The sequence below is a fragment of the Octodon degus genome, unplaced genomic scaffold, assembly GCF_000260255.1.
Source record: "Octodon degus isolate 3935 unplaced genomic scaffold, OctDeg1.0 scaffold00099, whole genome shotgun sequence".
Classification (NCBI taxonomy): domain Eukaryota; kingdom Metazoa; phylum Chordata; class Mammalia; order Rodentia; family Octodontidae; genus Octodon; species Octodon degus.
The window spans coordinates 5,475,696-5,491,001 of record NW_004524675.1 but is presented as its reverse complement, the minus strand read 5'-3'; the positions used below and the strand labels follow the sequence as shown (position 1 = coordinate 5,491,001).

Here is a 15,306-nt window from a genome sequence, read left to right as displayed (position 1 = left end):
TATCCACTTTTACCTTTAGAATCCTGCATGCTGAAAGTAGTGCAGCAGTGGTGAAAAGTGGCCTGGATAAGTCAAGATCTACTTGCGGTGTCTGGTGAAGACTGGACTCATAGCTTTGCAGTATCTTTGAAGCCATGTTGACTGCCTCTGTACAACTAAATTGTACAGCTAGGTCTTTTATTCCAATATTTGAATTCATGTCCAGCAAACATTCAGAAGATTTAAGACAGCTCTGATACATCTTCTTGTTCAATCCAGAAAGCTTAATTAAGTAAGCCTTGTCCAAGGGGCACTTCATACAGGCAGCTGCAAGATCCAAGCACATGATGGCATTGCTAGTTTCTGTGGTATGTGCAGATAGACCAGTACACTTCACCTGAGACAGCCGCCAGTACTCCTCTGCTTTCCTCAGCACACTGGGGTCGGCGAGGCCCAGGCGAGGGGCGAGCGTTTGATTAGTCCCAAAACCATGGTGCCAGCAGGAGCAACCCGCGCAAACAGCTGCCGTGGAACGAAACCCCCGCCTCCCCTCTGTTTACTTCTAGGAAGTGTACAGTTTCATTTTTAATCTGTTTGGGGATGATGATGAAGATGATGATGATGATAATTATTATTATTATTATTTGGCGGAACCAGGGATTGAACTCAGCCCCTTGTGCTTGCCAGGGAAGCACTTACTCTACCTAGCCATCTCCCCGGCCCCTGGAGTTAATTATTATACATGGCATAAGAATCCATCTTTGTTCTTTTATATGTGGGCATCAGTTTTCCTAGCACCATTTGTTGAAGAGACTATTTTTTTTTTCAACTGTGCATTTATTGACACATTTGTTAGAGTTGATTTGACCATACACCTGACCATATTTCTGGTCTCTGTTTCATTGGCTTGTATGCCTTTTTTTTTTTTTTTAATTTTATTTATTTATTTGTGTGTGTGTGTGTGTGTGGCCAACTCAGCCCACCAGGGGGCAGGGCTGGCTGGCATGTGGTGCTGGGGGATTGAACCGCGGTCCCTGTGCTTTGCTAAACTTGTTCTAAGTAGGCGCTTTAGACCACCCAACCATCGCACCAGCCCTATATATCTATTTTTAACAAATGCTATAGATGATGTTCTGAGAAGGGCAAAGTATTATTAAAATGTGACATGATATCAAGACACACTGAATAACAGCCTGAAGAAACAACAGCCAGTAAATTCAGCCAAACAAAATCTTTTTGGTAGGATTATCATCAGACACAGAATATGAAATAAATGTATTTGTGTATTTTAGAAATAAGAGATTTAAAATATAAAGAGAATATAAGTAAGCAGATTTGGGGAACAAAAATCTCCAGAAATGGAAAATATTATTTCCATATAAAGCTCAATGAGTAAGTTTTATTGCATTTGGAGCCAACCTCCAAAATGACCTCTGCATTAGTCAATTTTCTGTCACTCTACAAAATGCCTGAGATAATTAACTTACAGAGCAAAAAGGTTCATTTTGGGTCACAGTTTCAGAAGTTCCAGCCAGTGGTAAGGAGAGAGAGAGCTGCTTCTAGGTCTGGACCTGCGATTTTAGTCATAATGCAGAACCTGTCAAAGGCAGGGAGCATACTGCAGAGCAGAGCCGGGAAGCGAAATAGAAAAATAAAAGGGCCCCAGAATGCCTTTTAAGGACACAATTGCAATGACATAAGAGCTTCCTCCAAGGCCCCAACTCCTTATAGTTCCATCATTCCCCAGTAGTTCCAGGCCGGGGACCAAGTCTTCACCACATGCACCTTTGGCAAACATTCAGCTTCCATGTTGTTGTGGCTCAGGTCGGGATGTCCCCCCAAAGCTTCACATTGTTATAATGGAGTTTTCCTGTGGTAGCTGGATCTTGAGTGTGTGATGCTTGGATTAAGGGTGTGTGATTACTAAATTAGTCCACTAGTTGATTTAGCATATTTCTGGGCAGGGTAAGGGGTTCCCACCCCAGATGTGGGTGCTACCTGAATGGTGAGAAGGATGAATTAAAATATAAGGGGCAGAATGAACTATGATCTCGCCTTGTCACTTGTCACCTGCTGCTTGCTGCCTTCTGCCTGCCCTGCTTTGCCATGAACTCTTTATCCTCTGCGATGCCGCTCTGCCATGCATGCCACTTTGCTCAAAGACAGCTAACTATGGATGGAAACTTCTGTGAACTGTGAGTCAAGTAAACCTCTCCTACTTCAACGTTTGGTGTCAGGTATTTTGTCTCAGCAACAAAAATGTAACCAAGACACATGCTCTAGCAGGTGTTAGTAATTTCCTCCTCCTGGCATTCAGTGTCACATGACCCACCCCTACTATGTACCAGCATTAGTCTGTGTGGCCCAGAGAATGAGATTCTAGTGACAAGGTGGACTTTTTAAATTTTTTAAGTCTTTTATTTATTTACTTGCTACAGGGTCTTGCTATGCAGCTTGGACTCATAGTGTTCCTCCTGTCTCTGCCTCCCCAGCACTGGAATTACAGGCATGTGCCACCATGCCCAGTTTCAGTAGCTGTGTGCCCAGAGTTCTGGGACTGTCACAACATGCAGTAACAGGGATCAAAACCAGATCTTTGTGTCTGCCAGGCAGGCACTTAGGCTGCCAAGCTATTACCCCAGCCTTGACCAGAGGAACTTCTGAGAATGGATTTTCAAACATACTGTACCTTCTGCTCTGGGTGTCTCCTTTCTCTGCTTCTTTCAGTCTCTCTATCCTTTCTCTCCTTTTTCTTCTTTTATTTCTTTCTCTGTCTTTTTTTCTCTCCCTTTTTTCTCTCTCCAATTGTTCACCACTGTAGAAGTCAGACTGCTGCACAGCAAAGTACTGAGGCCTCCAGCAGCCCCATGTGTGAACCTGGCCTTGAGCCCCAGCCCCTTCAGAGGACTGAACAGCTGGGTTACATCCTGACTCCAGCCTCACAAAAGACCTTGAGTTCAAACCACACAGCTAAGAACCCCCGGATCCCCAGCTTTCAAGAACCATAAATGATAATGAATTACTATTTGACACTAGGTTTGAGGATAATTAGTTACACGATAATAGGTTTGCCTAGGATGTTACCAAAGCCTGATTACCAATCTAGTGAGTGCCCAACCCCTTCAAGTATAATTACTACAACTGCTAGACTTCTCCACAAGAAGATGCTATAGAGCAACTTTATTACCACAATAGCATGGATGGAGCACAAAAGGCAGTCCATTCCAGAGAGGCTCACAACTGGGAAGTTCTTGAATTTCTTCTGAAGGAAGGTGAACAAAGACATATCATGTTTTGCAAGAATTGTACCTTGTAAACAAAAAGAAAATTAATTCAACCATGGGCATTACTATCAGTGCCTAACAACCTTTGTCAGCATGACAGAAGACAAGAAATTCATTTTCAGCCTTTTTGTGTATTCAGCAAGTATATATTATCTACTGTACCTTTACTACAGTAATAGACTATCAGAGTATAGTACTGAATACAGCAGGCAAAATATTCAGCCTCTCAAACCTTATAGTCTAGTGGGAATAACAAAAAAGAGAAAGAAATATGTATATATCAAAAACATTTTATTAATAAAAATAAGTATAAAGGGAGAATGTAAAAGAATAGGCTCACCATGAGAGATGAGAGTATACTGATAGAAAAGACCTCTGATAAATGAAGATTTATATAGTTTCCAAAAACAAAAATTTCACTTTGCCCTAAAAAATAAATAAAACAAAACAAAGTCAGAGATTGAGACCCTGTTTTTACTTTCACAATTCTCATGTCCCATTACAATATTCCCCAGTGAAATGTCCTAGCACTGAGGTTCCCAAGAATGTGACTTCTTTCTCAAACTCTCCTTTGTCTGACTTTTCCCACTGGGCCAACAATTCCCAGCCTATGATAGAACAAGCACAAATGCACAGTTGTCTTTGAATGTGAAAATCTTTGGGGACTTTATAGTCAAATTATCAAGAACATACTGGGCATCCACCTTGAAATTTAAAACCAGTAGTGATGCATAAATAAGGCTCCAATTAAGTCAGAAAAAAAATCAATAGAAAATGGTTTAGGCATTTTAGTTTGTTTTCCTTCCCTTTAAGGATGGCTTTGATAATGTAGGACTCTAAGTTTTTTGAGTATTAGAGTATGAGTATCCAGTAACATACAGAAGCTTACTGACTCAACCCATCACTGTGAAAATGAAAGAGGAGGATGAGGGATCCAGAAAGTTTAATTATAATAGCTGTTCATATACAGGAGATGGATACCCCAGGAAGAAGTATGCTAGCTAAAAGCTTTGTTTCTCATGTTAGTCATCAGGGGAATGATTGTGGGGTGCAGGAGTAATAGGAAGGAATAGAAAGAGAGAGAAGCAGATTTTAAGTAGCAAATCTGTAATGCCAATGGCAGGCTGAAAATTCAGATAAACATTGATATTGTGTTCTTAACATCTACAATCTTCAGGCTTGAAACTCAAGCAATGTTCCTGTGCCCTAATCTTGAGATAGAATTGCTTTCTCTTTGGGAAACCTCAGTTTTGCCTTTGGGTCTTCATGTGATTGAACAGAGCCCACCCACCCTCATTTTGTAAGCTAAAGTACTTTACTGGAAGTCTATACAACTAAAAGAAATCTTCTCCGAAACAACTAGACTTGTATTCAATGAAATCACTGTATGCTGTAATCTAATCTAATTGGCACAGAATGTCAGCCATATTCCCTTCACCTTATTTCGTCCAACTAACTTCCTTATGAAATTGACAAAGGAAAATAGAGATTTCAGATATTGCAGGGGATGAGTCCAACATCACATTATTTGAAACCATGCATTCAGGAGGCCTTCACTCAGAGCCCAAACTACCACCCATCTGCCTTGTGCTCAAAATTTCCCATTTAACTTAGAGGTAGATCCAAAGTCTACTCTTCCCGACGTCTACTTCCATTTTGCTAGGAACTAAATATTACAACTGCTATGATAAAGAGAACAAGGGTCATCCCCTTCCTAATGTACTTCAATAAAGAGATGGCACATGAAGTAGAACTGTGGACTATCTCACAAGCAAAAGAAAAAACAATACAATTTGTCATAGCTACATTTTGGCAACAACCCAAATGCCCATCATCTGAGGAAGGGATAAAAGACATGTGGCATTTTTATACAATGGGGTACTAATCAGCTATAAAGGAAGTTAATCTTGAGACTTTTATAGGTAAATGATACAACTAGAGACCATACAAATAAGTGAAATAAATCAGACACAGATATGGAAGCATAATGTTGTCTCCCTAGTGTAAGAACCTGAAAGAATAAATAAGATCCAAGATGTACAATAGATACTGTGAAAGGGAAAGAAACTGCTCAAAAGGAAAGAACTGAGATGCGGGAAAGGAATAAAAGAAGGAAAGGGAAAATTATACACACATACACACAAAAGATAGCTAATTGTACTACTAATTTTTATTACTTCCTTAAAAGGAATACTTAATGTTTATGTATCTGATCAGTTTTGCACACCTATATCTAATAATCTGATTGATTACTTTGAAGGTAATGGTATTCAATATAATCACCGTGTTAATTTCCTATCATCTTGTTTTGATCTGTATCATTTGTATTGGGTTTTTTATTCTCTTCAAAAAAAAAATCAATGGAGACTTAACATGGGATTTTTGGAAAAGAACCATTGGAAATAAAATGAAGCAATGATTAATAGGTGTCCCGCCTTGGCTTGGAGCCCATCAAAATACCAGCCTAGATGTTGTGAGGGTACTTTTAGATATTTAGACATTGAGAAAAACAGATTACAAGAAAATATTACAATCCCAGAAACAAACTGTATATTTTATACTGACAAACCCTAACCTCCATCACCAGTAGTCTACAGGAGTTACGCCCCAAAGCTGCACCCCACAGCTGAATTTGCAACTCAAGTGACTCTATCTGGCATCCAAATTCCTGTAAAGCAAAAAAAAAAAAAAAAGAAGAAGAAGAAGCAAGCAGCAGAAGAAGCTTACTGTCCTGAGGCGTCTCCTCCCAGGCCCTTTCTGCTCTAGGCTACTGGTGCTTCGTCATTTGCTGGATTTTTCCTCTAAAATTTAGAGTTAAGGTTTCTGATTGGATTAACAGCCAGGACGTCTCAGAAGAACCCTTGCTCAGCAATAGCCATCTGTCACTTTCAAGGGCACTATTTCCTCATATGCCATGTCTGCTCCTGAAGTCACTTTTGCTCCACGTTTTATTCACTGCCCTAAAATTGGGCCTGAGTTCAAAGGACTGCTTTTATAGCACCTGTTGCTTTAAGAGCTAGAAAACTCGGTTCATCCAAGTACCAGGAATTCCCTAAGTGTGGTTCTAGTGCAGTAAGTACGGCAATCAGATATCAAAAATGTTTCTCTGCAGCCGTTTCCACATATTATTAACTCCCAAGTAGACATTTTATCTGCACACAGTAATACACACTACTTTATTGGAATAATTATACTGCACTTTTTATATAACACGGAAAGGAAAAGTAGATTTAACAGAACTAGCAGTACATAGCAATCTGTTTGAAAGATAGCATGGACTTCTGCCTTTTGATTACAAGACAGTTTATGAGTACAAAGAGAGGAGTCTCTTTGAGCTAATTTATTGAAACCAGACAGTGTTTTGCAATAGAAAGAAACAGCTTTGAAATGAGATTCTTCTGATTTAAATCCTGACTCTGTCATTTAACCATTCTGTGATCCTTAAGCAAATATCTTCACCTCTCTGAGCCCAGTTTGCTCACCAGTGAATGAAGATTATACTTTCTCCCTACTATGTACTACTGGAAGAAGGAAGAATGATGGAAATAAGTAGGGTATCCATTTGGCACAAAATAGATGCTCAATGAATGCAGCTTCATTGGTGATGGTATTTAAGACCTCAAGGACTAGGGAATTGTGGTCTTTGTTAGCTCCTCTTCCTGCGCTCCTTCTTTCCATTCCATCCTTGTCCTTGGGCAGGGAGCCTGGTGACCAGGTAAAACCTGATTGGCCAAGAGACTGAGATTTGACTGAAACAATAATCCTAATTGATTTAGCCACAGAATTTTACCCTCTAATTCTCTTACTGACTACCAATATTATAACTAAAATATTGATTTTATCATGAAAGAATAGTTATCTGAGCCCACAGTCAGTTTAGAATTTGAGGCAGCGAGTAGGTACCATAATATATGACAATGTTTACAAGATTTTTGATATACCTCCTCTCTTCACCGACAGGGTTCAAGCTCTGATTAAATTTTATCTCCATGCGAAACAAAGGGCTGTGATTTGCTTATCGTGGGTTGGCTTTTTCATTTCTGTACAAATTGCTGCCTTCACACCAATCATTCTTTATTTTACCTGATGCTGTATTTTTACTACTTGTTGAGTATAATTATGGCATAATAAAAGTTATGAACCTGAAAGGGTTCTCAACATTCCCTGTAGGCCACTAGTGAGAGCGCTGGCTTGGCCTACTCGAGGCCTTCTTTGCCTCTCCCTCCCAGAAAAGGCACTACCAGCCACTTCAGAGGCTGTCAAGAGGCACAACTGGAAAGAAAAGAAATGAGAGGGCAGAAAAGAGAACTTCAGAGAGACACTTCTGGAGAGCTGCAGATTTCGCAGGGACATTGAAGAGATGAGAAGAGGCTTGGTTAGAAGGGAAGCAGAGGGAATGGAATGAAAGGAATTTTAAGGGGGACTTCCAGAGCCTTTCAGTGCACTTGCTAGCCCTGAGGGAATATGGGTAGAGAAACTGAGTTATTTTTAAGCTCTTACTGATGATAAGGACTTTGTCTTCTGAAGCTCAGTTTTGCTGCCAAGTTTCACTGCATGAGTTATGGCACTACACATCTTACTTTCTTCAACTTGACTCTGACTTATTTTTATTCACATTGTATTATCTAACCACCTAATACAGTGCTGCACATGTTTCCAATCTTAATAGCACTTTGTTCACTTGTCTTGATTCAGTTGGATATTGATCATCAAAATAAACAGCACCTCAACTCCCTCAATGTAGTTTGGGAGGATCAATTTCCTACTCCCTTCTCACATAGTTGGTAGGTATATTCTTGGGTAGGTGAAGAGATTCAAAAACGGCTGCTCTCAGTGAATCCTGGTCTCTGGACTAAGGAGTGCATTTCAGTGTATTCAGATGTGACTGAATTGCAGTCATTGAACTTAAGGAACCCCGTAGTGGAAAACAGGTCCTGGAAAATTGGATACAGGCAAGTGTCATCTGGATTTATAAAAAGAGAAAGAATGTGTATTCATGAACTACAGAGCACTGAGCTTGACATCGATCCAAGGCAAGATTCTAGAACAATTTTTCTAAACAATAGCTTTTGAGTACTCAGAAAAGAAAGTGGTAAACTCAGCATGAGCTCACTAAGAATAGTGCTGCCAGGCTAACCTCATTTCCTACTGACAGAGTTACGACACTGGGAAATCAGAGAAAGGGAGTAGAAACAGGGTATCTAGACTGCAGGAAAGCTTTTCTCAGGTTCTCTCACGACACCCTTGACACAATTGGGGAGCACACAGAAGTGTTGCCACTGCAGACTCACAGCCAGTAGAAAGTAAGTGTCTGAAAGAAGTTAATTAATGAGTCATAATACATTCAACATATCACTTTAAATAATTAATCTCCCCTAGTAGCCACCGCACCAGAGGCTAGTAATTCAATAGTACAGGCCCAAAATGCAGACAGCCAAACCTAGCAGCCACAGCCTTAAAATGATCAATTTCTGTTATTTCACTTTCAAAAATGTCACTGCAAGACTGAAAAGATGTCTAAAGACAGTGAGGTAATGTTTCTGCTCCTCTCTCTGAAGACTGTTTGCTTTGGGGATCCATGCGCTAGGGGATACTTTCAGTGTCCTTTAACAAAAGTGATGAGCACGCTGAAGAGAAAACCATAAAATCATATTAAGAAGACAGGAAAAGTTGGAAAGAACATATAGCTATCTCAGTGCCTTTGAAAGCTGGAAGTGGGACAGAGCATAAATTTCAGATAGGCTACCTTGAAAGGCAGTGGATTTCCTCACAACAGGAGCTCCTTGAGTGTGGCCTGGAACACTAACGTAAAAGAACCCATGCCTTCGAACTTTAAAGTTTTCTTTTTCCAACCAGAGTCTCTGGTGTCCTATGTATAAGATTCTACAACCCCATCTGACTATTTATTCCATGATTTAACTGTAAGATATTGCATTTGTTCACTTATTTTAAATCAAGAACTATTTTAAACATACAAAAGACTACAGGCATGGGGCCAGGGAGATGGCTCAGTGGAATAAGCGCTTCCCCGGCAAGCGCAAGGGCCTGAGTTCAATCCCTGGTTCTGCAAAAAAAAAAAAAAAATTTTTAAAGACTACAGGCAAAACCAGAAGCAACATGCATGTATACTCTACCTGAGTTTATGATTTGAACATTTTGCTATATGGGCTTCAGATCATTTTTTAAGAAATAATTAAAAATGTCTTATTTTCTTCTTTCACAGGTAACAACAGCAGTATCTAAAAGATGGGACATGCATGCAAACCCAGTCCACTTCTTACTTAAATGCTGTCTGTGTATATCCACAAGTAATGTATAGTATTTTAAATATAAGGAGTCCAGTTTACTGGAGGAAATTACTGAAACCATCACAAAAGATGCGATGCTGAATGTTGGATGATGAGTTGTCCAGGTATTCCAGGGAGAAGAGGGCATGCAGGTAAGGAGAATGGCAGCCAAAAAGTCACAAAATCAAGCAAAGCATAGGTAAATGACAATAGAAGAAAAAACACTACCAAAGATCTTACACAGCTTTAGGGAAGGAGTAAAATGGGAGTGTAAGAAGATAAAAGATAAAAAATTACAAAGACCTGATTATAAAAAGGTTTCTTCCTCAGAGAAGACCACTTCAGCAATTTAACTGTGAAGTAAGTATTATTTATATGCATACTACAAAAATAGACCTGGCAATGATATTGTTAGAATGAGGTGGAGGGTAAGACAGGAAGATCAAGTGCCAAGTGGCCAAGAATAGAAAACATTCCAAAGATGATGGGAGTCTAAACTAAATCAGGATGAGGAGGATGGATTAAGAATATTCTTCATATTGTGGACTTAGGCTATTTTGAATATCGATGAGAGAAATTTGAAAACTCTAACATATATACTTACTGAATCAATAGTCATGACATTATATTTCAAGGAAAAACTGTGATCTTTGAATATCACATGAGATATTGGAATATGATAGCAGTGCACTGGAATTAACAACATAAATAAGATTTGAAAATAGCATAATGTTTACTAAAGCTATAAATCATTTTCATAATGCCAGAATTCCAAGAATAACTTCTAGATTTGGTTTTTAAGGTACCCACTTAATTTTCAAAACATTTTTATAAAATAATTTACCAGTAATCTTATATAGTTTGTTCAAAATATATAAAGATTCTTATCAAAAAAACTTTTGAATGTGATAATGTAAAAAGTATTATTTAAAAGGTCATTCAAAAAAAAAATTTTTTTAAGGGCCTGGGAGATGGCTCAGTAGAATAAGCGCTTCCCTGGCAACCACAAGGGCTTGAGTTCAGTCCCCAGTCCTGAAAAAAAAAAAAAAAAAGTCATTCAATTAGTCCAGCTATAATTATTTAACTGTTTTCTCCCTTTTGCCTTCATTATCACAGAGAAAAGGGGATGAGGTAAGGACTGAGCTTACGGTCAACTCAGCTTCTTTAGTTTTCTTTTTCTCTTCTTTTTCTTTTTCTTTTTCTTTTTTTTTTTCATAACTGGGGATTGAACTCAGGCCCTTATGCTTGCCAGGCAAGTGTTTATTCTTCTGAGCTATCTCCCCCACCCCTTCTTTAGTTTTCAGAAGAAACTTTTGCTTTCCTTGTTGTTCTGGTTTTAATGATACTGTTTTGCATTGTGTAACTCTAAAGTTTTTTGTCTGAATTTTACATTTAGGCCACTTAAATTTGTTCTAGAGAAAGAAAAAGTCACAAATGTTAAAAGTGAAAGCTCTACAATTCTTGTTATATAGGTCTTCCTTTATCTTGGTCTCAACCATCCAACAGAAAAGTATAAAAATGAAGTATAAGAAGTAAAGCCATGTTGTTACGTTGAGCTGTAGGGGACTCAAGTTAACAACTTCTGACATTGCCAGTCAAGTGGAAGACCCAATATTCTTATGGACTACTGGACTATTTTGGAATATTTTGCTGAGTTCACACACCTATAATATTTAAGTGACAGAACTAAACAAAAAAGGGGATACAGATGAATAACCATTTTGTATCTGTGTATTTAAAATGGTTAGAATAGATATATAGCCTCATTCTCTTAATTTAATGAATAGAGCAATTTGTTCTAATAGTGTTTGTAAGTAGGATGTCATATCTGCATCTTGTACAACAAATACAACCACTAGGAAGAATGCATGCAATGTATTAATTATTGAAACTGTCCTACCAATTTGATTTGAAATTGTCTCATTGCTATTTGTTTCTCAATATAATTATGGGGGAAACGTGAAAGCTCTTTCCTTCATTTTTGTTTTACTTTTCCAGTTTTACAGTTTAGAGACAATTAAAACAATGGGAGATCTTAACAGATGACTTAATTATCAAGAGGTATCAATTATGCAAATGAGTATGATGGCAAGTAGAGCATCTTTTTCTCACAAAGTAGTTACTTTTTCTGGGACAGTGGTTTTCAAACTCCAGCATATCTCAGAATCACCCAGAGGGTTTGTTGCAAAACAGATGGAAGACTCATCCCTAGAGTTTTTGATTTACTAGGTCTGGGCTAGGCTCTGAGAATTTGCATTTTTAATAAGGTCCCAAATGGTAGCATGTTGCACAGGAACCATACTTTATAAAGCACTGCCCTAAAACGTTCCTACTTCTGAGACTGAGTTCAGTGATCCCTTCAGGAGGGATCACCCCTCCCCTCCGTCTATGCCTCTCCTTGGGTGATCACTATGCAGTGTTATGGTGGCTGATGCAGCCAGCTCCTCTAGGACACTGTGAGCTCTCTGAGGCAAGCGCATGTCTGCCTCTCAAGTGTGTGCTCCAGAGCACCACCCAGAGCCTGCCTGGCAGATAGCAGGAGAGAGTTAACCATGTGTTGAATGGCACTTTATTGATGGTTAAATAAATGCAAATTTGTGTGTGCACATACAGATTTGTGTCTGAAGTATTCAGAACAGCGATGGAGTGCTGAGTGTTTGGGGAAAATAACATTAAAGAGACAAAGATATAAGTAACCCAAGAAAAATAAGAAATTAGAACTTTAAATTTGCTTTAGCTACCGTGGAATATGATAGAAATAAAGTATTTTAGAAAGATCACAGTAATAAAAATGTGCAAATGGTTTCAGCTTTGTCAGATATACTTCTTGGCCCACAAATGCCTTTGAATACTCCAGCCTGTGTAGCTAGTAAAGCTAAGATTCACCCCAATTCACCCGTGATACAGCCAAGGGCATAGGAGAAATTAGAGAGATCACCCACATCCTAAATAGAAAGAGAGAATTACAAGGAGAAAAAAAAATGAAAAAGACCTAGGAGGTCATTCAGTTGTAGTCTCTGGAGTAGTAGAAGATTAAATAAAGTAGCACAGAAAAAAAATTATGGAACTATACCCAAGAAAACTTAAGACTCTCTGATCCTCTAATTTTTAGTGCCTCATGAAGTTCAAGGATTTATTGTCAATGCTCTACTTAAACCACCATTCATCAAAAGAAAAACATTCCCTGTAGTCTACATTAGAAATGGAAATAAGAAAGGCAATGTAAAAAGTTGATTTTTATAGTATTAAATGACTCGCTTTTTCTTGTGTTCATGAATTTCTGGCTTGTAACTGTACTTATCCAAAATATTAAAATGACCTTCAGGCCAACCCCTCTACTTAAGAGTGAAGGAGAAGAGAAAATTACTAGAACTTGACCATTACAGAAATTACTTGCAAGGCATTTTTCTTTGATAGCTGCAGTTTCACTCATATTATCATCCTTTTCTGTTGACAAGTTTCTAAGATTTTAATCTTGGATTGGAAATGCTCCCCTATCAGAAAGGGCTTATATTGTCAGGAGCAGAGCTGTCCTGGAATGTGGAATCATATACGAGGGCACTTGCAGTGAAAAATATACCATGGCTGGCAAAGGTGTTTAAATGCTTACTCCGCTTGCTCATAAATCACTTTCAATGTGCTCGAGCTCTTAGACAACATACTGAAAGCTTTCTGATTTCTTATATTGTAGCCATGACATTTGCATTGCTGAACTTGGGGTCATGTTGGCAATTCCAGATAAACCCTTTCTTGGAAGGCTTATAACTCTGACTAAATTTCACCCTGGCTTAGAATTCAAAAGTGAAATAGGTGAGGGTTTTTTTTTTTTAGCCTAAAATATGTCTAATATTTTAAGAGGTTGTCAGACTTAGTATTCACGAGGGTCTGGTATAAGAAAGGCCTTTCATGGCCAGCCTAACTACACACAGCTCTGGGTTAACACAAACCGGGTGAAGTGGTATACCCCTGTGATCTCAACCTTCCAAAGCTGAGATAGGAGGATCAGAAGTTAAAGGCTTAGGCAGTTTGGCAAAACCTTATCTCAAAAATAAAGTGAATGGTTTTACATTTTTAAAATTCCATGTTGGATGAAGTAAACACTATTTGTGATTTAATGGAGATCTACAAGGAGACCAGATAGGAGCCTTAAGGAACTCCCAGAGGGACACAGGGGGAAAGGAGCAGCTTCTGAAGAGAGGGCCTTTTTCCCAACATCGGGGGCCTCATTTAGTGGTTGGCTGACCCACGGTACCCTAGACAAGATAAAGAGCACAAGAGAAGCAACATTGTGCAGGGTGTAGCTGACTGCGTGCTGAGGTAGAAGGCAGACTATGCGCAGATGTCCAGGAGAAAAGTCGAAGAACGGGACTGGAGCCCACAAGGCTGATGAGCTGAAGGACAAAGAAACATTTCCATTGCCTGTACAGAGAACTACACAAAACATAAGCACAGCTTTAGCATACAATGTGCTAATACAGCCTCTCTTGATCCTATTAAAGGCCAATGACTTCTGATCCATTTAACATGTTTTATTCGGCTTTCTGTATTGTTTTTGGTGGAAAATTGTACTCTGGAATCCAGTCTGAGAGGCTGCTGGAGACAAAAACTCCCTTCTCCTTTTCAGAATTCTTGCCTTTCAGCTTCTTAGGATGGCAGGATGGAATTTTAATTTCATCCTTATAATTTGACTTATAGTCCTTGACCTAAGGAAATCTTGCAGGCCAACATTTGAGTGAAAGAGGGAACTCATACATACAGAGCACTAAAGACAGCGTTATTATAGGGTACAATAAGTGGAGAAAGATATTCCTTCTATTATTGTATTTTATATTCTTGTTTTACAAACATCCACTCACAACTCTATTTTCAATGCACCCCTTCAGTTACCCTCTCTGCCTCCCTCTTGTCTCCTACATACTTGGGGGACACTGGAATTGAGGGACTGCATCAAACAAGTGCTGCCCTCGTCATGGCTTCTAAATTTGGTGATGGAATGAGGGGCTGAGAGAGCACAGGCATGAAGTTGGAGTACATGTTCCCTGGGTACTTTCCAGCCCAGAAGCTATGGGTAGGCCAGATTCCTCTATGGCAGTCCACAGTCTATGTCAAGAGACCCTCGCTTATAGCTGCTCCCTGTTTGTGGGCCTGGGTGTGATGGGGATCAGGTAATGGTTCTGGACATGCTTCTGTCCCAGTGCATCCTGTCACTCTGACACTTTTTCTTGACCCTCACATCTTTATAAGTATTCCTCCCCTAAATGACCTCAACCTCTCTGCTGAGCAGTTCTGTCCTTTCCAATCCCTAACCAATGTGGCTATGCAATATCTTGTGGGAAAAAAAAATATTTTGGGAAAGAGGAGGTAGCTAAAAGTACCAAATACTGCAGATATTACTTAACTCAGGAATAGGAAGGAAAGAACATACATGGCAATAAGCAGGGAATTAGTGACCTTGCTAAGTACAGTGAGCTATCACACAGGGTGAGAGAATGGGTGGCAGCCAAGTCTGGAAAAGAAAATGGAGTCATAGAGATGGATGATTCTTTCCAGAAGTTTAGCAATGAAACAAAGATCAAAGAAGGATTTTTACTTTAGTATTGGATAGCGTGTGTGTGTGTGTGTGTGTGTGTGTGTGTGTCTGTCTGTCTGTCTGTCTGTCTGTCTGTCTGTTTGTCTGTCTGTGTCTGTGTGTGTCTATCTGTGTCTGTCTATATCTGTTTGTGTGTGTGTGTGTGTGTGTGTGAGAGAGAGAGAGA

The 15,306-nt window shown here is 39.2% G+C and overlaps 1 pseudogene; it reads right to left on the bottom strand.

The window, feature by feature from the left end:
- Positions 1–15,306, bottom strand: part of LOC101571253 — a 124,225-nt pseudogene that overhangs the window by 40,286 nt on the left and 68,633 nt on the right.